The 24,432-nt window shown below is 44.2% G+C and overlaps 1 protein-coding gene across 2 annotated transcripts in view; it reads left to right on the forward strand.

The window, feature by feature from the left end:
* Nucleotides 1–3,967: 3,967 nt before the first annotated feature.
* The window catches only part of ST3GAL1 (ST3 beta-galactoside alpha-2,3-sialyltransferase 1), an 80,889-nt gene continuing 60,424 nt past the window's right edge, over nucleotides 3,968–24,432 (forward strand). For both annotated transcript variants that reach the window (XM_054815204.1, XM_054815203.1), the window contains exon 1: nucleotides 3,968–4,109. The gene's annotated coding sequence lies outside the window, so the exon portion shown is untranslated. The remainder of the gene's footprint in view (nucleotides 4,110–24,432) is intronic.

Genomic DNA, 24,432 nt, shown 5'->3' on the forward strand with positions numbered 1-24,432 from the left:
CGGTGCAACGGTGGAACTTAGCACATCTTTTAGAGCAAGCCAACCATTTCTGAATGACAATTTATTTACACAGGCGAGGAGAAATAGCGTCTTGGCAACCGCATACACACCAAATGCTGATTTTCTATTTTAACTTCTTCTTCTTGGCCTAGACACAATGGCAATTGGCTTGTTTGAAAGATGACAGATTACCTACTAAAGGGAGAGCAAATGAGGGGAGAGCAAACACAAGCCCAAATCTGCACTCTCCCAGTGCAGTGCCTAACCTTACGTCTGGCTGAAATACTTGAAATTGGTTTGGCACTCAAAGAGCTTTTACAATAATCAAAATTATTTCTTTTTAATTGCAAATCTGGAGTAACTTTCAAATAGAAATGAAAAGCTGGACAATCCAGGAAAACAAAGAAGAGTGTGGAAAACAGTCTGTAAGGCTGAAACCCGGGCTGATTTTGAGCATTTGCACAGTAGGTGCCTTCTCCCTTTGCTGTTGCAAGGCATTAGGAAGGAACAAGAAATGAAAGCCATAAAAGGTGAATCATTGGTTATTTTCCAGCAATTATCATTGGCTATTAAAACTGCCAAGAGTGACTAAGCCGGCATTCCTAACACTACATTGTTTAAGAAGTTAACAGGATATTGGCAAAAAAAAAAAAAAAAAAAAAAAACCTCCAGTCAACCTTCAAAAATAGCCAAAAGCCAACACGTTGTGAGCATCACAGTCTCACGCCTCCTTCTCCAACGCCACCTGAGTCCAGGTCTTCTGTAGCTTTAGGTTAAACAAATTACAGCTCCTCTGTCTCTACCTTGGGATGAGGCTTTCTGAGATGGGAGAAACACAGTTCTGCCCATGTCTGGTGTACTGGTGTGTGTAAAAGGAAAAAGCGGTGAGACAGCTTCATTCTTCCTCTTTTCTGATCAGTGCCAGTGATAATGATTTCTTTGTTACAGCTTGTAGTCTCCAGCATGCCACTGTGTCAATGCATAGGAGGGCTCAAATCTGAGTCTTAAATAAAAAAGGGATTCAGTTCCAGCACAGCATGTTTGTAAAATATCTACTGACAAGACAAAAAGAAATTGTTCTGCATGGCCTGTAAAACATATGTTAAAACTTCTGCATCATAGACCAGCTTTAAATTATTCATTTTTAATTCCTTCAGCCTTGAAGGGCCTTTAAACTTTGACTACAAGAAACAATTCTACCACTGAGCGAAGAGCCGTAAAATAAAATACTGGCTACTTAAAAATATAGAGAAAAATGCTTTACTTAGAGTTTCTGAATTTTAAAATAGGAATAAAGGGCTGGATCCCCACTTGGTGAAAGCTGATACAGCTCCTTTGATGTCTGCATAGCTATTCCGCACCAGCAGCTGAAAGCCCTGGCCCAGAGTTTAGAATAGATATCGTTTTTCTACATAAGAAGACAAGTGAGATTTGCATGGTTAGTTCAAACTATTTCATATTCACTGAGCTGTTGAGGAAATACTGTCTGTGAAACAAATCCTGGATTCCTTCCCAAAAACATCTAAATGACACTTGCTAGGGAAATGCTACAGTACAAAGGCGAGGAGATCTAACCCTCCAGGTTGGACCCTGCTGCAATTACCATGGCATTATCAGAGAGCTCTTGCTACCTGCACGCTCATTGGGGTGCATCGGTGAAGCTGAGAGCATCTAAAGGAGTTAACTGAGTGTAACCTTAGTATAATGAAGAGAAATAGGTTCCATTCTTGCTGTTTCAGGAAGATTTGGTCTTGTTCTCTGTTCCTGGCTCAGCCAAGCACTGGCAGAGACCTGAGTAACTTCTCCATGCTGCATCCGTATCACTGTGTCACACCTCCCTGAGGCATCCCCAGGGCAAGTACCCTCCTATTCTGCAGTCATAGAATCACAGAATCATAGAATGGTTTGGGTTGGAAGGGACCTCAAAGACCATCTAGTTCCAACCCCCCAGACATGGGAAGGGACACCCTCCACTAGACCAGGTTGCCCGAAGCCCCATCCAGCCTGACCTTGAAAACTTCCAGGGATGGGGCCTCCACAACTTCTCTGGGCAACCTGTTCCAGTGTCATCTTGATTAATTGTCATTAATTAGGACACTCCTGACTGCAGGGTGCTTTCCCTGATACAGTCTATAGACACACTAGTAAAAATTTATACACTGTATGATGAGAAATGACCTGTTTTACTAGAATCATCCTTTTTCTCTCTTAACCTCATGGATAGACCAGGTGTGGTACAACAGGCAGTGAAATGCAGAGTGCTCAGAATTTCCTTCCCCAGGCACTGTTGCTTTTATAGGATATTCTTCGGAGCCCTCATCACCCTCTCACTCCCTTCATCACCTCAAAAATGCTTGGGAGAGATCTCCAAACCTGATGCATAGCCTTTTGCTGGTGAGCTGTTCCTCAGTGATTCCTTCATAAACAGACCCACTCACCCACAATCATCAGGAAGGAAATGAAGCAGCAAATTCAATTAGCCTGAAGGTATGAGAGTATCAAGTGGAGAGGGTTATGGAAACTGTCACAGGTGATCAAATCTGAGCTCCTCAAGGGCCCTATCCCACCTCCAACAAGGTGACAAGCAGCTCCCGGGAAAAAGCAGTGAGGAGCTATTTAATACACTGTTTCCCACACACAGTAATTCCTTGTGTTGATACATTCCTTGTAAAAGCAGCCTGGGGTTTTTTACCCTCATTACTTTAGATTCAATCCCTTCCAAGCCCTGTTTATGAAGGATATAATACTATGTTGCTCTGCAGTATCCAGGGGCAGGATTTAGTGACGGGGTGAGTCCCTTGAAGGTTTTGTATGGGTTTATGGTCCTAAGCAGAAAGCTCAGCTTGTCACAGGTACTCGCACCCAAATGCAAATATCTGCACAGCGCGGTACACGATGTGATACCGGCCTAAATTCACACTTAAGCTTTTACTAATATAACTCTATGGAAACAAGCTCAGTGATGATTGATGACTTACAGCTCCTACGTAGCGCGTTACAGTTTCCAGTGGAAGTATTTTGTGCTGGATGTAACACACCAACAACGTGGGCAGTTTCAGTAAGTAGATTAATAACCTATAAACTCATCCGCTCTACAAAGGGAGTTATGCACCGGCTGTCCAGCATTAAGGAGCATGTTTTTCAGAGCTCAGGAATACGTTCTCTGCCCTGATATGTGCTGTGGATGTTCGCTGCGCACGTTACGCTGCCTGCGGGAGGACTGGAGAGAAGACCAGAGAGACCATGTGCTGCTTTGGAGGTGCTACAACCTCCCCACTTCTCCTGTTGGCTCCAGTCTTTACACATCAACACTAAAAAAGCCAGCATTATGTTGTTAAATAGTTTTAGCAGACTCTTTGTCAGTTGAATTTATCTGTCTGGGGTATTCTTTAATGATACTGTATTCTTTTTAATTCTACAGCTTTTTATAGTCACCTTAAAAATGTCTGATGCTGGACCGAAAGAAGATATTATTTACCGTGTGCTGTTTTTCATTGTTATTAGTGATGCAACATACGTTTTCTCCTCTGAGAAGCACCGAATTTCTTTTCACTTTCCCTGCTGTGATCACCTCTGGGACCCGCACAGCCCAATTTCAGCGACAGGAGTTTCGGGGTGGGGGTGAGGACACAGGTATTTCTGGGCGGTGCCCTCTGGGGAGGTCATGTCGAGAGCAGGGAACTCATCCCGGCGCAGCTCAGGGGGAAGTTTGGGTTGGCGGCCCTGACCCCTCCCAACGCCCCCCGGGGACGGCCGCAGCCCGGACGGGCGCGTCGCGCACCTCGCAGTCGCGCAGCCCCCGCGGACGCGCAGCCCGGCGCAGACGGCCCGGGGCCGGTGGAGGGAACGGGGGGGGGGGGGGGCCGCCCGGCACCGCCCTGCCCGGCTCCGAGGAGGAGCTGGCGGGGGCCCCGGCGCCGTCCACGTGGCTGGGGGCGCGCTATATGAGCGGGCAGGAAGCCCTGCCGGGGAGGGAAGGGGAGGGACGGGGCGCCCGGAGACGCTCCGCGGGCAGCGCAGGCAGGCAGAGAGGCAGCAACAGCAGCAGCGACCGCTCGCCCTTCCCTGGCTATGGGGCTTGGCGGCCCGCCGGCCCCCCGCGCCCTGCTGTGAGTACCGCGGGACCCCCCCCCCGCCTCCTCTCTCCTCCTCCGCCTTCCTCCCCGCTTACCTGTAAATCCTCCCGCTCCCCCATGCTGCAAAAGGCACGGTGGGAGCCTCCCCCTCCCTTCCAGCTCCTCATTCGGCTGTTAACTCGTGGGGTTTTGTGGTGTGGTTTTTTTTTTTTTAAATTATTATTCTTTAGAAGCAGGGGGTGGCCCTGGCTGTGGCGGAGCTTGTAGCATCCTCCGGCGGGTGCCCCGGCACTCCGGAGCGGGGAGGCTTCGCCCCATCCAGCCGGGATTTCCCGGGTGGAGGGGGGCAGAGGGAGAGGCTGCGGGTGCCGAGGTGGGCTCCGGAACAAGGCGCGCCTTCGGGCGATGCCCGTGCAGCACCGTGCGCTCAAAGCGGGGGGACGCGACACACTTCCCCCCCTCCCCCCCGCAGACTGCCCCACGGCATCCCCCGGTCCACGGGGGACCGGTCCTGCCCCGTGTCCTGCGTGGAGGAGCGGTTCTGGTGCAGGGTGGGCGCTGGCAGGCGAGGAGCAGCGGGAGGGAGCAGCTTGGTGGAGTTCTGCACCCTGATTTTTTTTATTGTATTTTTTTTTTTTTTTTTTTTTTGCCCTTGGGTAGGCTGTGCGGTGAGAGAGGAAAGCCAGTATTACTCTGTTAGAGGGGAAAAAAAGCAGACTAGCTTAGGTAGCTGCTTGAACATCTTTGCTTGCAGAATTAATTTCCAGTGGAGTATAAATAACTAATCTTTGAGGTCAGCAGTTTGGTTGTTAGGTGTGTTTTTATTGTACTTGATAGATTTGTCTCTATAGCGAATGTACATCCCAGGTCCTTACTGTGATTGATTTTAGTTTTGGCATAAATGAAAACAAACTGGTAAAAAAAAAAAAGCCTTGATGCATATTTACTTGTTTGAGACACACAAGATTTTTCAACTCTTTGTAAAGGTTGGGTTTGTATGTATCCAATACACTGAAATAACTCATTCATGTAATTGTAAGTCTGAATTATATATTTGCCTGCTGGGCACGCATGTTAAAGGAAAAACCTCCCTAATTATGGATCTTTCAGAGAGATTGGAAGGGTGACAAAGCCCTTGTAATCTTTTGGGTCAATTTTCATAAGCTCCAAAAGCTCTCTTTGAAAAGGAAATTAAATTTCAGTGTGGAAAAGAGACAGGAAATTCAAGGATATAAAAAAGAAAGTCCCTATTCTACTTTGATCCTGTCCTCAGGAGTTCATTTACCTTGGTGCTCTTCAGTGACATAAGTTAAAATGAAGAGCCTTTAACTGGAGTCTTCCTGCCTCTTGGCAGTTCTGAAGATACTCAATTAGCAGCGCACTCCTCCTGTATATTATTTACATGGTTTTAGCTGGAGGGGTGGCTCTGTGTGAAGCATCTGCTTTGAAATACTTGGATTGCTACATCCATAGCGTCCCATGCCAGCCAGTGCCTTCTGCAGCCGATATGTTCAACCCTCCTCAATTTTTCTGGCTCGAACTAAAGCCGGTGGTGATATACCCACTGGTCATAATGCCTCGACAGAGCTGCTCTCATGTTAGAAGTTGGACTTGGCCCCGGGTCCTCTTTCCTGCCTTTGGTTATCTGCAGGACATGGCTGTGCTGAGGTCTTTTGGGCTCGTCTGTAAAACCTGACAGTTTTTAATCAGTTTGAACACATGTTCGGGTGGAGGAGAGAACAGTTGGATGTGAATAAAAAAAAGTGGATTTGTTTATTAGTTGAAGGTACCTGTTTTCTTGATTATCCTGGAAACAACAAAACACCAGCATAGGTCTATGGTGAATTTGGCGCTCTGTTCCTCTACCAATTTCTCACTTCATTTACTCTATTTTGGTGCTGCTGTAGGATAACGTTTCAGCTGCAGCAGGTTTAAATCCGTACCTCAACCAAGACAAAGTCCTGCTCTACAATCCTGCCAAACCAGCTTTAAAACTACCACTAGATTTTTAAAGTACACTTCTGTCTAATATACATTTATTTTACCTTTCTGCTAGTAGCACCTAAGAGCATAGTCTCTGAAAGAGCAAAAGAAGACAAAAATCCAATTCCTTATTCTTTTGGCTCGCTCACTTGGTGCACAGCCTGACTGTGCAGTGGAGACAGCGAGTTGCCCTGTTTGTATGATTTTTTTTCACACATCCCGACCAGAAAGGAACTTGCAGCCTTGTTTGCAGTTTTTCTTCCAAACTTGATGATATTAATAATGGTGATGGCATCTCAATTGAGGAAGGTAGCTTTTAAAACTAAACATCATTTTATTTAAGACTTTGTATCTGCTTATCAATTTCCTTTTTTTGTTTAAGTAAAACTGGGAGTAATTTGAGGGGAAGTTACAGCCATGCAGATGGCCGTTCCATCTTTTAGATTATAACAGCATCTTTTATGCCAAGTACACTGCAAATGCTGCTGTTAAATGATAATAGTAATACGTTTTTATTAGGAGCTTCTTTTCGAAGTATTTTCAAAAGTGTGGTGAAGCAGAAATGTGCTTTAAAAAGCAAAGGAGTAAGAGCAAATCCAGCTCCATAGTAAATTTAAAGTGCTGTTAATCCCACCACCTGGTGGAGCTTTTCATGGCACTGGCTGAGGGAACTCTGAATAAGGATGCATTTTTTTGTCGTGTTTCAACACTGTCAGATGCTACATATAAAGTTTCTTTAACTTTTTTCTTTCTCATACCAGACTTAATTAATTTTCTGTTTCCTCTATATATTCTATACTTTGCAGAAGGCAACACAGGACTGTCAGTGTCTCATCTGAAACAGCACTCCTGTAAATAACTTCCTTCCTCCTTGTCCTTGTCTTTCCCTTGCAGCACACTTTTTTCTTTTTTCTTTTTTTTTTTCTTTTCTCAAAGGCAATATGGTGCTGGCATAGAACATGACTCTAATCTGGGCATCCAGAAGCTATTTGTTTTCACCTAGGAGCACTTCTTAAGTTGAAGTCATTTTTAATAGCCAGCCCCTCTTCCAAGACACTCTGATGAAACCTTGCTATGCAAGCTCAGTTAGCTTTGTACTAATAATTTTGATATAAATATTTCTATTAAAATAGTTGCTAAACAGCCTGCGTACAACCAAGCTTGCAAGAAGAGAAGCAGCTGCATTTTTGACTGATCTGAAATTATTGATATAGCCTAAAACATGGGTGTAAATTCCACTGAATAAGGCAAAGCGTGGCTGAGATATCTTTGCCGCTCTCTGAAGTATGTAGTCCTGCATCAAAGCCTGTCTGTCATGTTTATGTTATGCCTATTAGCTGCTAAATGAAAATCTAAGTCAGAGGTATGCAAGTCAAAAATAACTTTAAGACAATCTGTCAGCTCACACCTTAGAGTGGAATTACTTAGAACAGTGAGCAACTTCCTTGTTCCACACAGATGTTTCCTGAACTACTGCAAGAGACGTAAACTTGCAGACAAATGGCTGTTGTAAATGCTTGTGTTGCTCTTATTGCTATAGTGCCTGCGTCAACAGACAACAGGCTTCCACTAGCCTAGGAGGGTGGTAGCTCCCATCTGCCTCTCGAGCCCTGGCAGGTACGGTACGCTGAGATGTATAAATGCCTTTGCAGCCCATCCAGAGCAGGTCTGCATCCCTCTCTAGGCTAGCCTGGTATCTGAAGATTAATTGAACTTGTTGCCCAGCAAGTGTCTGCTTGGTATCGCCCAACAGGTATCTGCTCCAGGGAGCTGTGAATCATGTATCAGGCTTTGGGGATTTTTGCTTCTTAATCACAGTCACTTAGTGCTGTTTGAACTGCCCTGAACTCTCTCTCCTGGCCTTCTGGAGCTGGTCCAGAAAGATGTGAATCTCTGACTCCTTGTGTCATGTTTGAGAACCCAGGAAGGTGGCTTTGATATCTAGGGCATCTCCAGTGGCATCTGAAACCTGTATTTGGCAAATGAATTGACCCCGCAGGAGCTAAATGTGCTATCTGGGCACTAACCTTTAGCTTATGAAATAGATAATGTTATCAACTGTATTAGGTTTTTGTGGCAAGGTTTTGGTAGCAGGGGGTCTGCAGGGGTGGTTTCTGTGAGAAGCTGCTAGAAGCTTCCTCCATGTCTGATAGAGCCTCAGCGATGGTGGTACCACCTCTGGGATAACAGAATTAAGAAGGGGAAAAAGTTGCTGCACAACTGGGCTGCAGCTGGGGAGAGGAGGGAGAATATGTGAGAGGAACAACTCTGCAGACACCAAGGTCAGTGAAGGAGGGGGAGGGAGGAGGAGCTCCAGGCGCCGGAGCAGAGATCCCCCTGCAGCCCATGGAGAAGACCGTGGTGAGGCAGGCTGTCCCCCTGCAGCCCATGGAGGAAGGATGAGGGGGTGTAGAGATTCCACCTGCAGCCCGTGGAGGACCCCATGCCGGAGCAGGTGGAGGCACCCGAAGGAGGCTGTGACCCCATGGGAAGCCTGTGCTGGAGCAAGCTCCTGGCAGGACCTGTGGACCTGTGGAGAGAGGAGCCCACGCTGGAGCAGGTTTTCTGGCAGGACTTGTGACCCCATGGGGGACCCACGCTGGAGCAGTCTGGTCCTGAAGGTCTGCACCCCATGGAAGGGACCCAGGCTGAAGCAGTTCATGAAGAACTGCAGCCCGTGGGAAGGACCCACGTTGGAGAAATTCATGGAGGACTGTCTGCTGTGGGAGGGACCCCATGCTGGAGCAGGGGCAGAGTGTGAGGAGTCCTCCCCCTGAGGAGGAAGGAGCAGCAGAGACAATGTGTGATGAACTGACCACAACCCCCATTCCCTGTCCCCCTGTGCTGCTGGAGGGGGAAGGATTAAGAAAATTTGGGAGTGAAGTTGAGCCTGGGAAGAAGGGAGGGGTGGGGGGAAGGTGTTTTAAGATTTGATTTGATTTCTCATTGCCCTACTCTGATTTGCTTGGTAATAAATTAAACTAACTTCTGCAAATTGAGTTGGTTTTGCCCATGACGGTAATTGGTGAGTGATCTCTCCCTGTCCTTCTCTTGACCCACAAGCCTTTTGTTATATTTTCTCTCCCCTGTCCAGCGGAGGAGGGCAGTGATAGAGCAGCTTTGGGGGGCACCTGGCCTCCAGCCAGGGTCAACCCACCACATCAACTTAAGTGGCCTCTATTTAGGAGTTAAGTTCTTTAGAGAGGAGTTGTCTCTTACCTCATGTGATTCCTCTTGTTCCGATAAGGGCTCTGGGCCACTCTGGCACTCATTAACAGCAGCCATGAAAGAACTGTCATTACCCTTCTGGTCACCTTTCCTACTCTTACCCCAATCTCCTCTTTCCACTGGTGCTGAGCATCCCATGCTCTGGTTTGTAAGTAGCAAACTCAAGTCACTTTGTGGAAAATGTTCTATAAGGCTTTGAAAAGCTCCTGTAAGTCAGGGCTCCACAACACCCCCAGAGTGGAATAGCTGTGGAGTGCGGAAAATGGGGGCCTTGGGAGACAAGGGGCTCTTTTTAAAAGAAACTCCCAATTACAACAGTAGAAGCTCGCTCTGAAGTGCAAGTTAAGATTAGGGATGTCATCAGTTGTAAAGACTGTAGTAATTGTTAAAATGCAAGTCTGGGGGGAAGGAGGGTGGAAAGCAATTCGTTCCTGGCTCTGCTGTGCTTTGAAGTGCTCTCGATTAAGTTGCTTCATCTACACTGATGTGCACGTCGTTCCTCTGGGAGAAGACTTGTGCCCTGCGAGCGAGACAACAAAGCCTTTGGGCAGAGAGGAGGGGGTGGTTTATTTCCAGGGGCAGGCAGGAAATCTGTAAACCTCATAAACCCACAGCTGTTTCTGTCGGCTGATCGCTGGGGATTGCAGAGTGCAAAAGGGGCGCAGTGTAAATGGTTGGACCCTGAGTCTGGTGACAAATGTTTGAAGTGCAGCTTTCTTGCTCTGAGGACATCATCTCAATAGAGCCTTTGGGTTTTGTAGTAGCTTTTCTGTTTCTTTGGAAGTCCTTTCTCCCAGCAGTAGTTTTCAATGTAGGCTGGGCCCTCCATAGCTTTCCACTCCAAAGGGTTTGAGTGAAGGAGGAGGCTGTGGTTGGAGCCCACAGGGTCCAAACATCACCTTCCCCACCTTGGTGTCTGACACAGGACTGCTGCTGGCATGGAGGTGACCACGCATACTCTGGGTATCCCCAGAACTCCCCCGAGCCAGGTCAGTATTTATCCATCCCTTTGGAGGACCATTCTGCAGAGCAAAAACTGGCATAGTGAAGCTGAGGTATTAAATTGGATGCAATTTTAAAATGTCTCTGGACTAGATAATTGCTACTGACATTTACCCAGAATCGGTAGACTTTTTAATTTTATTTTTTTTTAAAGCTGTGGTACACCAACACAAAACAAGGGTTGTTCCTTTTAAAGGACACTACATTATTTCTGGTGACTGGATCTTCAATCAATGACTTAATCTTACATATCTGAAATGCTGTGTGTGCTGACACATCAGTGCTGTACCAGCGCGACAAAGAAATCTAATTCTATCAAATCTGCCAGCTCAGTTAATATGACCCTGCCAGGGAAGCATAAGGCGTCACCTCCAGGTTTTTTAGGTGGGAATCATATTCCCTATCTCCAGCTCAAATTCAATGCACACTACATGTAGCCAGATTTAGATATTATTTTTTTTTAAGGTGCCTGCTTACATCCTGGCATGCAAACCCATAGATCAAACTGGAAGATGTCATCTGAATATTTGGGTTGAAACATACCAGTTTGAGTCCTACAGACAGTTCTTTGGGATTAGTCTTGAAGCAGAGACCTGTGTTGTTTCACCCTGAGACTCCTACAAAGTCATATGTAAAGAACATGGTATAGGGCAACATGTAACTTGAATCAGAGCTGACCTTACAGTCTCTTTTATGACGACCTACAGCACATCCAAAGCTGTCAGGGTGCAATAAGGCCATCCATGCCTATATCTTAAATTCCTTTAGTCTGATGGGATATGGCGATGCCTTTTACAGGACCTGCCCTTGGGCAGGAATACAGGCTGCAGCCCGCATTAGTGCGAGACTTGAGCTGCTGGCACGATTGCTTAATGTATCTAATGCTTTCTCTTACTAGATCTTGATTTAAATCAGCTTGTGCAGATGATCTGACTTAGATTTTCTTTTTTTTTTTGGTGACAAAACTGAGAAAAATACTGGTTTACATTGAATTGAAGCAAACCTTAATTAAACAAAAGCAGGTCAAGATAATTATGGTTTTGATCAAGTGAGGCACTCTTGCTCTTTGGTTCACTCAGTCTTAATACCAGGTCCCTTTCAAACTCTCAGGTAGTCAAAATTACTTATTTTGAAAGAGCCAAGAAGAAAGTTTGTCTTCAGAAATGTCAGAATGATTTCTCTGAATTTGCTGTGACCTGCATCGACTCGGTTTATGTCAGCTGATGGCAATACTGATATTGTACCTGAATGTGGGGTTTTGTTTCCTGTCTCTGAAACTATTTTTGTATTGATGTTATTGTTCTTTAGAAGGTTCACCCAGCTTTTCTCTTCAGGGGCAATTCTGTGCATTTCAAGTAAAGAAAAGATCTCTCCTGCTTCGTGATCTAATGCTTATTAGAAAAATTAGAAATCTTCTTTCTTGATCTCTCTTCTTTCCCCCTCCCGCATCCTCTGCTTTTCCCCTTCAGATAAAATTTGCTCTTGTTGAGAAGCGATGACTGTATGATCAGGTCTCCTGTGGCTTCACCTTGTCTTGCAAACAGACCTGCTGCTCTTTCCAAATAGTTGGCTTAATTCTAGCCAAAAAATTCACCCTGAAAAATAAAAATGAACTTTTGCTTGCCCTGAATCCTGTTAATGAATGTTCAGCATCAAACTTTAAATGTTAATGCCGAGGGCTACCTAATATCTCTAGGTGATCAAACAGCAGCACCAGTGGAAACACAAAGCAGGTAGATAACGAAGTTTGCGGACAGGGCATGGAGGCACATTGAGTTCAGCAGCTGAGGATGACATAACCTTTGCAATGAAGTTATGCAAGTTGTGATGAAGTTCTCTCTCATGCTCTGGAGATTATGCTGTAATGGCAACACAGAAATGCATGGAAAAATGCATTAGCCTTTCTAAAAGGTTAATAGTTAAACAGACCCTTGCAAAAACTTCTCTTGCTTAGGAAGGCGATAAACAAATGTAAACTGGCTCTTACATAGTGTCATATGGACATCAAAGTCCTCTTTTATGTTGCTAAGAGGAGGAAAACAGTTTGGGAGGATAGTGTGGGGATGCTTTATAAATTTGGCAAAAGCCAGCTCCTTTTTGGCTGCCAGAAATGCCTATGGTGTGGCTTGCCTGTGTAACTGGGGACTCCAATGGATTCATGGGGAGTGCCTGGGCAGGAGGTGCAGCTGTAGGGCCAGAGGATACGTCTTTGCTTCAAGATCTCATCTCCAGATGAAAAACTTACCTCCACTGTTACTCTGATGGTTGCAATGTGGTGGTGTGAGGTGCCCACAGAAATACAAAGTGTGTGTGAGTCACTGAGAGCTTCTTTGGAGCTTCAGGGAAAGTTTTCCTAGTTTCGTCTCTGTTTCTCTCCGTCCTGTGTAGACACTGAAATGTCCTTCAGTCCTGCTGTTCTGGTACCCTTCTGTGGGGACCTTTTGTCCCTTTTTTTTTGCATGTGTTCTCCCTCTTATCAGTCCCTTTTCCACAACTGCTCCTTGCTAGAGGAGAATAGACTACTTCCATGGCTCCCACCACTCCCCTTCCTCTGCTGTGCTTTGTTCTCTGCATGCCAAGGTCAGAGCGAACCAAGACATTGGGAGATCTAGGGACACTTGAACGTTGCATCTGAGTACAAGTGTGTGGTGGTGGGAGGACACACTTGTGGCTGAGAACATGGAGTTGGCTTGGAGAGCGGAGCCCCATCCCATCTCAGCTCCAGTCTTATCAACTGCAAATGACAGTTGTTTGGGTTTCCTGGAGGTTGAGTTAAGCCTGTGAAATGCATGGAGACTCCAGTAAAGATAAATGTTGCCCTTTTGACCAACAGCTTGATTTTGAATCAGGGAAAGTAAAAGGAAATCTTTAAGCACATGGACAGGAGAGCTTTAGAGATGGGATGTTGGCTTTAGCGAGTCACTGTCTGCCACTCCATTGAGTAGTGCAGTCATCAGAGATATACGTAAGCACTGCCGATGCAACAAAAATCACCTATATTTCTACTTTGTCTACTCCAATGAGGTTATCACCATAGTGCTGCCAGGATTGTGCAATTTGGTGCTTTTTCTGTGTGGCTGTTGGTGTGCTGCTGTTGCTCGCCTGGTTCCTGAGACCTTATAGAGGAACATAGTGTCATTGACTCACTGTGGTGGTCGCAGCAGATTTTCTGTGAATATTGCAAAAAAATACATGCAAAACTATATATGCAAAATTAAAAACTGCTTCAGACCAGAAACGATAGATGGAAAGCCTCTATCATTGTAGCAGGACGCATGAAATAGCAGCAGCTACACAACTCTGTGATAAAACTGCGGGCATGCCGGAGCATAGCCATCCTGCCATCTCAAATGGCCACTTCATTAGCTTGCTAGGTCAGCAAGATGCATGTGTAATCTGAGGCAAACTAATAAAGCAAACCCTTTAAAAAGCATTCCGATTACAGACAAACTTTGCCCAAGATCACCAGATAAGGTTTGATAGGACTTGTTTAACTATATACATGATTGTGTGCAATATTCAGGTGCTTTTTGGCCCCTTTGAGAAACTGCAAGTGTTTCACTCACCTCTAGGACATGTGCGCTGTAAAATATTTGATGACGCTGTAGAACTGTGATGCATATTCCAGACTGAGGAAAAAGGGTGAGTTAGGTCTCTTGCAAGTGGGAATTTCACTGAAGTTACAGGAAATAAATGTGATAGAAACTGAGACAGCCACTTCTATTTTCTTTAATGGTCCTTTAAAATCATGGAAGTTTTCAGGAAAAAAAAAAATAATCAATATATGTATTGGTCCTCAAAGTGTTGCTGTGAGTTGACATCATGCTCACAATCCAGACAGTTAAATTACACCAACAAGAGTCGGGTGTAAGTGCCCAGTTAAGACACTGATTTGTGCCCTACCTAGGCTTCTCCACAAGCACCGTAACTCTGCTGTGTAAACCGGCCAATGCTTCAAACAGAAATAAGCCTTGAGCAGCTACATAAGTGGTCGTGAGGCCAAAGAGCGAAGGAGCAGGAGATTGATGCTGGCTGTTGAAAAAATACAAGGTTGCTGAGAAATACAAGGTGATACAGTAATTGCAGAAGTGGCTAAAACACTTGCTAGTAGCAATGAAACAAATGAGTTTAGAGTAAGTTGCACCTCTGCAAGGCCAGGGTCTTCTGTCGATACTGAGTTGAGCGTAAGTATTGGCAGAGGATGTTGCTATGTAATTGCAATTCATTTTGGGATTTTTTTAATAGAGAGGTTTGGACAGAAAAGAATCGATAGGTTAGAATTGCCATCCCGGCTCGCTCAGAGGGGGATGTCTCTATTTCACGCAGCACCAGGAGAAGAGGCTGCTCTTCCTTTGCTGCCATCTGGCCCGTTGTCGGCACAGGAAAGGGGCTTGTTTGTTGTGCTTTTTTTCTGCCGGCTTAAAAGGAGGGCACATACTTTTCCTTTACCTGTAGCTGTGAAAGGTCTGGATGAAGAATGCTAAATTTTTACCAGATTAAGCCAGAAGTGTGCAGTGTGGTCACTGCCTCTATTGTTTCTTGGAGAAGAGCTTCCCCTACCCTGGTTTAGATAGTAGCCCTTTGTCCCTGTAGCTTAAAATACCCAAGTGCTGTCTGTGGAGACTGTCATCATGATAATTGACAAACAAGCTTAAGAAGTTTGCCCCATTTAAAGTTATTTTAGAAAAAGGACAGTTGTCCTGTGGGAACAAGCCTGACCAAGAGTTAGATGTTAATGTAGCGGAAAGAAATCCTTAGATCTTCCTCAGGCAAGCTATCAGGGACCCACACATCCAACTTTTCTTCTTTTGTGTGTGTGTGAATTGTTAAAGAAGCTGTGCTCAAAATGTCATTTCCCTGATTTATCTTATCACACGCAAACTTAGAGGTTCTCTGTATTTTGTGAAAAAAATCCCAGCACAGCTTGATTTTGGAAAACGGCATTTCATCAAGGTCTAACTCTCCCCTGAGGTTGTTCTCAGAGCCACTAACCACACTTTTGGCATGTCTCTGAATTTGGAAAATAATTTTATGAGTCTGGCTGATGTCTTCCAGTAAAAATTTTATGCGTTTACTGTCTTGCTTGGAAATTTACTGAGTGTGATACACAGAAGGTGTTGGTGTGTGTCCTTAGGAGCTTCTCATGGAACAGACTGGAGGTGGAACAAGAGACCCTGAGGCAACCTGCTGCGCTTCTTAGGGGAGTTTCAGGCTTGCTTGGCAGAGGTGCGCACACCGAGGGTAGGATTGCCAGGGTGCTGTGTAATGCTTCCCACTCTTGGAAGAAACCAGCTGGCTTTTCAAGACAGCTCTTCCACAAGGTGGAAGTTAGTGCCATTGAAACTGGTACCTCCTGCTCCTGCGCTGCTGACATCCTCCTCACTTAAACTGTGAAATGCACCGTTCTGCCATTGGTGCCCGAGGGTCAAGTTGAGGGTACAACCAGGCAAGACTTGCTCATTTTTAAAAGCATCTTCTTCACAGTCGCACCTCTACAAAGGAAACTGTTGCAAATTTGTCAAAGCCTGGATGCCTTTTTCACTTTTGTATCTAATCCGGTTTCATTTGACAAGTGTAGCTCTTAGAGATGGAAATTCTGTTATTAGGGCACTGACACTTTCCTGAATATTAAAAGCCCTCTTGCTTTTATAGCTGTCAGAATCAATCTTTCGGATCTTCCCTTCCAGCTGCCATGCTCTCTTCTGAACTGATTGCTACTCCTGAGCAGGTACGTGACAGCATCGCTTTGGCTGGCACCAACAATATTGACTTCCAAGGAAATTAAGGTGTTTGCACATCTCAGACCAAGTGCTATGTTTTGTTTTTAATCCTCTCTTCCATCAGGAACAAATGCTGCGTGACGGTTTCACCTTTCTCCAAGAGAGAATAGGGTCGTGTATAGTAACCTTGAGTATAGACTTGTCATATCTAATGAGCTCATTAGGGCTTGATCTGCTCATTACCTGGAGATTGTTGAAGGCTAGACCAAAATATCTCATGGAGACAGAGTGGGTAGCATGCTTCCCTCTGAGTCAGCACAGGGATGCTGCTCAGCACATGTGTTCGAAGCCATTGCTGAATCTGTCATCTGCTTAATGAGACTTACAAAGCTCGAGACTTCTCATAATCTTTAAAACACATGGCACTTGTATGAACAGGCTTGTTGCTGGTGGTTTCCTTACACAAAGCCAACAGGACTCTTCAATCTGTATAGCAGAGTACTTCTCTTAGAGCCATCTGTCATCACTGTCCGAGAGTCCAGTTGAAGGTAAATAAAGATAAAATTTTCTTTCTTACAAAGTTGCCCTCCCCTTCCCAAAGGAAATTCTTTCGTAGGTGTGACAGCCCTTGACAGTCCACTTATAGCTCCTATTGAATTTCAACTTCCTGCCCAAAGTTGTTGTGCTGTGAGATTGTTACTAGACTTTTTTCTTCCTCAAAAGCCACAGGCTAAGGGATCCTTGTCAACAGTGCATGGTAAAACATTTTAAACCCATAAGTGATCTTTAAGGCATGTAGTGGGAACCTGTAAAATGACTTCAGTGTTGGGAGAGTTAAAACTGTAGGGTTTTTTTTCAGGAGGTGCAGAACAAAGCCACACAGCTGGCATCTAGAATTAAAGGTCTATTCAGTCTGCTCAGTAGGCTATTTTGGGAGGCATAAATGATGTAAGCATCATGGAAGAGAGAATACTCCACATCAAATGAGAATATTATTTACACAGACTCATGCTATCCTTCTCAGAGGGTAATTTCATAGTTCCCCATCACTTGTGAGATTTGTATCTTGATCTAAATAGGATGGAGACTTACATCTTAGCCTGTTTCACCAGGATTCTCTATGTGCACACTCAAACTGGTATCTTCCCAGGGACGTACCACAAGTGTGGTGAAAGGTGAGTAATAACCTTTTGGTATAGTTGCACAGTGATGCACAGTTTCATCAAGGTGGTGACTTGGTTTTTGATCTTACCTAAAAATAAGCAAGGTACTCACTAACATGTTTGTCCTTTTGTTACCTGACACTTCAAAGGAAATGGTGACAGGGGAAGGACGCAAGTGACTTTCAGATAACATTGCATTCATTCGTAACAATGCTGGAATTCCTGTTGAGATGCTTCCTACGGATGTTATGTGCATCTGGCAAAAGCTCTGCTTATATTTTCCTTTGATATACACCCAGAACCAGAGACAGATGCTGTAAGTCAATGTAATTGTGTTGATTTCTTGTAAAAGATGGTTACTGTAGTTCATTTCATGGTTCAGGGGTCAGGAGGGATCTTTAAATGCAACTTTGCTCTGCCTGTGTAATTTGATGAGGTTGGGGTTTTTTGTTGTTTTTTTTAATTGCAAGGCTTATTAAATAACTTTGCGGGCAAAAGTATCTTGCAATGACAAACGTCTTCTGTTGAGTGTTATCAGCAGCATTTCCTTTGCTCCTCAGCTCAGAGTGCTTTAGATGGAACGGGAGAGGGACATACTGAAGGAGAATCGCTTTGTGCTTAGCGGAATTAGAATAAGCCCAGCAAGCACATGGTTTGTTCTTAATTCCAAGAGCCTGAATCTGATCTTGCTCTGACTAATCTCTAAAGGGATTATTCCTGATTTACACCATACTGAATGAAATCAGAATCTGGCCCTGAAGGCCTCTTTGTACTTCTGCCTTGAGACAATGTCTGCTGACCTGCAAATATGAAAAAGAAGCTTGGCTTCCTGCAGGTTAATTGTTTAAATTGGTCAAGCTAAGTGGACTATAGCTTGTTTAGCAGGGTTTATTTTAAACTAAAGACTCTTTATCCAGGAAACTGTATTGCAAAAACTCCGACTAGAATCCATTTACCTCTGTTGGACTAAGATGGTAATCAGAGGACCCTCTTTGGTACAACACAGTGCTCGTTATTTGCATCATACCTTTTGTCTGAGGGTATTAAATAACTACTTCATTGCAATTCTGGAAACTGCTCAACCAGATGAGTCTCTTGAATGACCTGCAGTCACTCCAGTTACTAGCAGTGAAGTAAAAATAAGCTAGTACACTAGGTCTCTAGTCCTGAGTGGCATCTGTAAGAAAAGGTCTGCAACCTAGAACAGGGTGAAGCTGTTAGCTGAAAATACTGGGATTTCTGGAATAAAGACTACAGCATATGTATCTGCTGTGAAGAAAATTGATCTTTATTAGCACAAGTTCAGCTAGTGTTTGCTGAGACAAGCACCAAAGGCAAATGTACAATTTTGGGTGGGAAAGCACAGGTTGCTTTTAGAGCGTCATGGCCAACTCCTTTACAGCCTCAAATTTATATGCTTTTTTGTTTACATTTTGATTGTCTACATGATCATTTTTAAGGCTGTTGATATCATATCTGCCTGTAATGTGATAAAAGGAAAGCGGAATATACCTTTTCATAGGGCTGCTCTAAGGGAAACTAGTATGTTGTTATATACTTGTGCATATTCTCAAATGAACAAGTCACATTTGTCATTGCTGCAAAGCACAATTTTGGTGTGGTGACACACTTGCACAGTGTTTGAACTACCTAAATGCAGCCATGTAATGTCAGGGAGCAAGATGTGTGACCTCATGTGATGGCCTCCGTTGAAAAATTGAAAATATTATTCTTGAATTCTGTTGTCAGCTTTCATTTCTCAATAACTGTCTCTTTGCCATGACTATTTGAGATGCTCCAAGCATTAAACTACAGTAGTGCTATATAGCAATCAGGGTTGTTAATATTTATAAACACTAAAAGCATGGGGGACATGAGTGACTGAATCAAATATCTTAATTACTGTCTTTGGGAAGAGATGGTAAATGACTGTCTCAGCAGACTAGCAGGGTGTATTCACAAAGGGAAATGACAAGGCACACACAAGGTTATTTAGATGACTGCAGAGGGTCCAGTGTTTATGGACTGTAGGATACTTACAGCCCATAATTCACCCAGTGTAGTGGAAAAAATACTGAATTTTGGGACACTTGTCCAAAAGGTGCAGTGCAGGAAGATTTTACTCACACTGGTTAAGTAATGCCATACAAACATCTGCTTTTGCTGTGGAGCTGAGCCACTTTTTCCTGGCTGAAAGCGTGTCTACAGCGTTAAATAAATTGAACCAAATTTGACGTGCATAGTTGTTTTACTGGGGAATACCCTTAATTTTCTTTACAATGAGTCAGGAAGTCTGCTACTTCATCAAAGGCGAAATTTAGCTTTATTGCTAGTTGCTCCAAGTTGTTAGCCATGACTAATGTAAGCTCTGCCTGTCTGTCAGCTGAGACTGGAGGAGCTAATGACTGTATTTCTGGAGAAGAGACTTCATTGATTCAAACTGAAATAGCTGATGAGCGATGCTCTGAGGAGTTTGCATTAAGAATAAAAACCTTTGTTTATAAGGAATCCAGAAAACCATGTAGTGAACTCTCAGTATTTTTCTGTTTTCCACAAAAACCCCACCATCGTCATCTTTGCAGGTCCGTGACTCTTTACTTTTCTATATTCTTTACCAACGATCTGGACAAGGGGATGGAGCACACCCTCAGTAAATTTGCAGGCAACATGAAGTTGTGCGGGAGTGTTGATCTGCTTGAGGGCAGAAAGGCTCTACAGAGGGATCTGGACAGGCTGGGTCCACGGACCAAGGCCAACTGTATGAGGTTTAACAAGGCCAAGTGCCAGGTCCTGCACTTGGGTCACAACAACCCCATGCAAGACTACAGGCTTGGGGAAGAGTGGCTGGAAAGCTGCCTGGTGGAAAAGGACCTGACCGTGTTGGTCAATAGCTGGCTGAATCTGAGCTAGCAGTGTGCCCAGGTGGCCAAGAAGGCCAACAGCATCCTGGCTTGTATCAGGAATAGTGTGGCCAGCAGGACTAGGGAAGTGATCATCCCTTTGTACTCGCCACTGGTGAGGCTGCACCTCGAGTCCTGTGTTCAGTTTTGGGCCCCTCACTACAAGAAAGACATTGAGGTGCTGGAGTGTGTCCAGAGAAGGGCAACGAAGCTGGTGAAGGGTCTAGAGCACAAGTCTTATGAGGAGTGGCTGAGGGAACTCAAGTTGCGCCAGGGGAAGTTTAGATTGGATGTTAGGAAAAATTTCTTCACAGGAAGGATTATCAAGCATTGGAACAGGCTGCCCAGGGAAGTGGCTGAGTCACCATCCCTGGAGGTATTTAGAAGAGGCGTAGATGTGGTGCTTAGAGACATGGTTTAATGGTGGACTTGGCAGTGCTAGGTTAACGGTTGGACTTTAAAGATCTTAAAGGTCTTTTACAACCTAAATGATTCTATGATTCACTTCATATAAACTAGAGTAAGTGTCACAGCCATGTGAGCAAATGTATGATTTACTGGGGGAATGAAACCTTCTGGTTAACTCTGCACTGCTCAGCAAAGCTCTCCCCTCTTGTGACCCTTCCTCTGCGGCAACATGTGCATCAACCTGGGTCCGCTTCATCGAAAAGGAGCGATGCTGGAGCTTCCTTCGGAGTTTTTGCCATTTGATTGAATCAAATTGCTCTAAAAATTCTCTCCATCTGTATCCCCACTGCAGAGTAACAAACATTTTTTCCCTATTTGTCTCTGCTCTCAGCTGGTCCCGCTAAGGCTGTTGCCAAAGCAGATGTAGAGGTGGAGAGACTTCCAAATACACCATGTGCCAGATATAAACTATACTGCCTTACCGAACTGGTTAATGTTGCTTATCTGTCAGTTCTGTAATGTAGGAAAAGCTGCATATTATTGGCCAAGTACTTAATAATTTTCTGATATTTCTAAAATGGATGCCAGCACTTGGAAATATTGAGTAATTTTTAATTGAAGGGATATGATCAGTAGGTGATTAGTTTCTGAAATGCCTTGGATGTATGCTGTTTTGTAGAGACAAGCCATCTGGAGTGAGCCTGTGGTTTAGCTTCTGTAATGAGTACTCACAGACTGTGATGCCAAAATGACCAGCTTTATTACGTAGATGAAGATCTTGAGTAATTCAATTCATTTTCACAGATCTAAATGAACTAAAATGGGAACATAATTTGGCCCAAAGTTTTAGTTTCATGTTCTTAATTATTAAGCCAGGAGCATCAACGCATCTTCCAGTGTCCTTAATATGACCAGCCACCCCAAATCAAACTACTGAGTTCCTTCCTCTGTCTGCAGCTTTTACCAAATTTGCTGTGGCCAGGCTTTCACCCTGTTTTGCCTGGATGAACAGTGTGGCTCCCTTAGGTATTTCTTGTATTTGCTGCTCTTATAACCTGCAAGCATAGTCCTCTGCCTCTGATCTTGGTGGTAGGCTGGTGGGGTAGAAGAATCATAGAATAGTTTGGGTTGGAAGGGACCTTTAAAGGTCATCTAGTCCAACGCCCCTTCAGTGAGCGGGAACATCTTCAACTAGCCTGACCTTGACCTTGAATGTTTCCAGGGATGGAACATCTACAACCTCTCTGGGCAACCTGTTGCAATAATACTGTCTCACTAGTGGGGGTTACTGAGCAGAAGGGTCCCATCATACGTCTGTCTTAGTTACAAAGCCCGTAGCTTGCATTGCGACGGGGTACCTGGGCAGTACTCTTCCTGGGTACCTGCAGCAGTAGTGTCTGTGTGGCCAGTCTTGTAGCTGCTGGAATTAATTATTCTAAAATGAAGATTGATTTGCAGTATCGCACCAAAATTAATCTTCCCTCTCTCTGAAATTACCATTACGCAATCTTTTTTGCGGATGTACAGTGGTAAAACTCAAATCTGAAGTGCTACCCTGTATCCCATGTATCCAGGAGCACAGGAAGGAGTGAGGGTGACCTGGAGGGAGTGACTGGAAGTAGCTGAAAGAAAAAGAAAAAAAAAAAAAAAAAAAATCCTTGAGAAGGCTTTGATCTGAAGTTTGATATCTGTGCACAGAGGAGGGAGTGTACTTTAGGAGAAGGGCATAGTCTGCACGTAAGCAGACGTATTCTATATGATGTGCCAAGATCAAGGTGTCGGAGCCTTTAACCATTCATCTGGCTGTCTTATCTTGCATTTTCCCTCTTAATTTTTCCCTTGTGCTTAAGAATAATTTTTCCCTCTTGTTCTGTGAAACATTCTTATGCAAAGCCAAATCTCCTGCAACTCAAGCAAACTGTTTGTAGCACAACAAAAGCAAAGAGGTGCAGGAGTTTTGGCTTTGCATAAAACTGCATCACTTATTTTTCTTTTTTTTTTTTTTTTTGTTTCTCTCCCCAAAATTGTTAAGTGAGCAGAACTTTAATGAAGCAGTTCCTGGAGGAAAAAAAAAAAAAATACAACTGCTATGTCCTGTAGACTGTTCCCAGATCCCTGAAGGAAAGATTATTTACAGATTAAAGCCTTTACTGTTTCCTGTGTCATTGCAAAGCAAATAATGAGCAGGACTTGAAAAGCCCTGGTATCTCCTGGTTTGGAGTACCAGCCTGTCTTAGAACATCAAATAACCATGCCAGCACTTTTTCTTGGTACCAGATGACTAAATTTCATAGCAGATTCTCCCCCAATTTAATGCTGCTAATGACTGTGTGAACGAGAAGGGAATGTAAGCACAAGTTTAAAATCTCAGCTTCAGGATTTGAACTTAAACAAGTCTGTACCGGAAGAGTCTGTTGGGAAGGGAAGCATCAGTTTAAAATTGTCAAGTTTTCCAGTTTTTGTTGTGATTTCCCCAAAGCCATGCAATCTGTGGCAGACCCAAGAATAAATTGCAGGAATCAGGTTCTTGCTGTGAGCATGGACAAGCGGCGTGCTCTGAACACTGGCTCGTGATGAACAAGCCAGCGGTCTCTCTCTCAGCAAGAGGTGAGTCACTTGGGTAATTCCTTTTTTAAGCAGCAGAACTGGATTCATGCTTCAAGCTAGCCTCAGACAGCCAAAGAGGTATAAACTTCAGGTTAAAACCTTGTGTTGTGTGTCATTACCTTCTTCTTCCTTTTCTTCCCTGCAGTGACAATGTGTCAGTGGATAACAACAGGAACGGGAACTATGCCACATATGGGAATAATAAAAACTAGCAAGGTCTACATTGTGAGGTCCCAAACTGCAAGAAGAAAAATGGGAGCACCTGTCTCGCCTTCTAATGCACAGGAAAGAAAAATAGAGTCAGGTTTATATGGAGCGTTTGGGCAAACTGAGCACAGGTTTTCCCTACACAAGGTACATCTTGGAGCAGGTGAGGACATATATATAGAGACAACTACCCATCCTTGATCGAGGGGAAACCAATTCTGGCTGGCTGAAGTCTGTTGCTCACGAAATATTCAGACTATGTCTGTAACACATGGTGCTGCTACGAGCCTGAATCACCAGCCTCCTAACTGCACTTTCCAACATCTGGTAACACTTGGCCCCTCTACCTGCGGTGCTGCTATAGCTGTTACTTTGAAAAGATGGGTTTCAGTGACAACATTGATCTGAGCTTATTGTTAACTACAGTATCATCACAGGCCGAGCACTGGTGACCTACAGTTTCAGGGAAACAAGGCAACATTTACTTTATCTTTGTTCCAACAAAAGTCTGTAATACGATCTCCGATTCCAGCCTTTGAAGGGGTCCTATTTGTAGAGATTAGGTAAATAGAGACTCTGCTCATTTTAAAAGTGAGCAAAAGGGGATAGACTTTGGATAGGATGCTGGACTGAAGTCAGGCTTTAATTGCGATCTCTGCCATACAAGATCTGGGAACTCCACTTTGGCTGATGTGGTTTTGCTATCTACAGACTCTAACTGCTACTTTGCACCCCTTTCAGAGCTTGTCTGGTTTTAATTATTATTTCTTTTCTGTCCCTTTTTTAAATGTGCAATCACACTAAGAATTTTTGGAATAGAGCTGGATGGGTCTGCACAGTGTACTGAAGTATTGACAGTCCTTAGGCATCTACTGCTGAAGAGTTGAAATGCAGATGGTAGTCACAGATACCAGAAGTTTAAAGTAATGAAGACATATGGGGAACCTTTGAATCCGCAGTATAAGGACACTCCAGTACCATAAATAAGACTATGGGCTCTTTTTTTCTCTCTTTAAGGGTTCTCCATATCCCATGTTGTGCAAACATGACTGATGAGACATTAAAATGTGCCAGAGTAACATTCCTAGAGACTCCACTGTTGTGGATGGGGAAAGGAGAGTTTAATGCTTACTACACC

The sequence above is a fragment of the Grus americana genome, chromosome 2 (assembly GCF_028858705.1).
Source record: "Grus americana isolate bGruAme1 chromosome 2, bGruAme1.mat, whole genome shotgun sequence".
Taxonomy (NCBI): Eukaryota; Metazoa; Chordata; class Aves; order Gruiformes; family Gruidae; genus Grus; species Grus americana.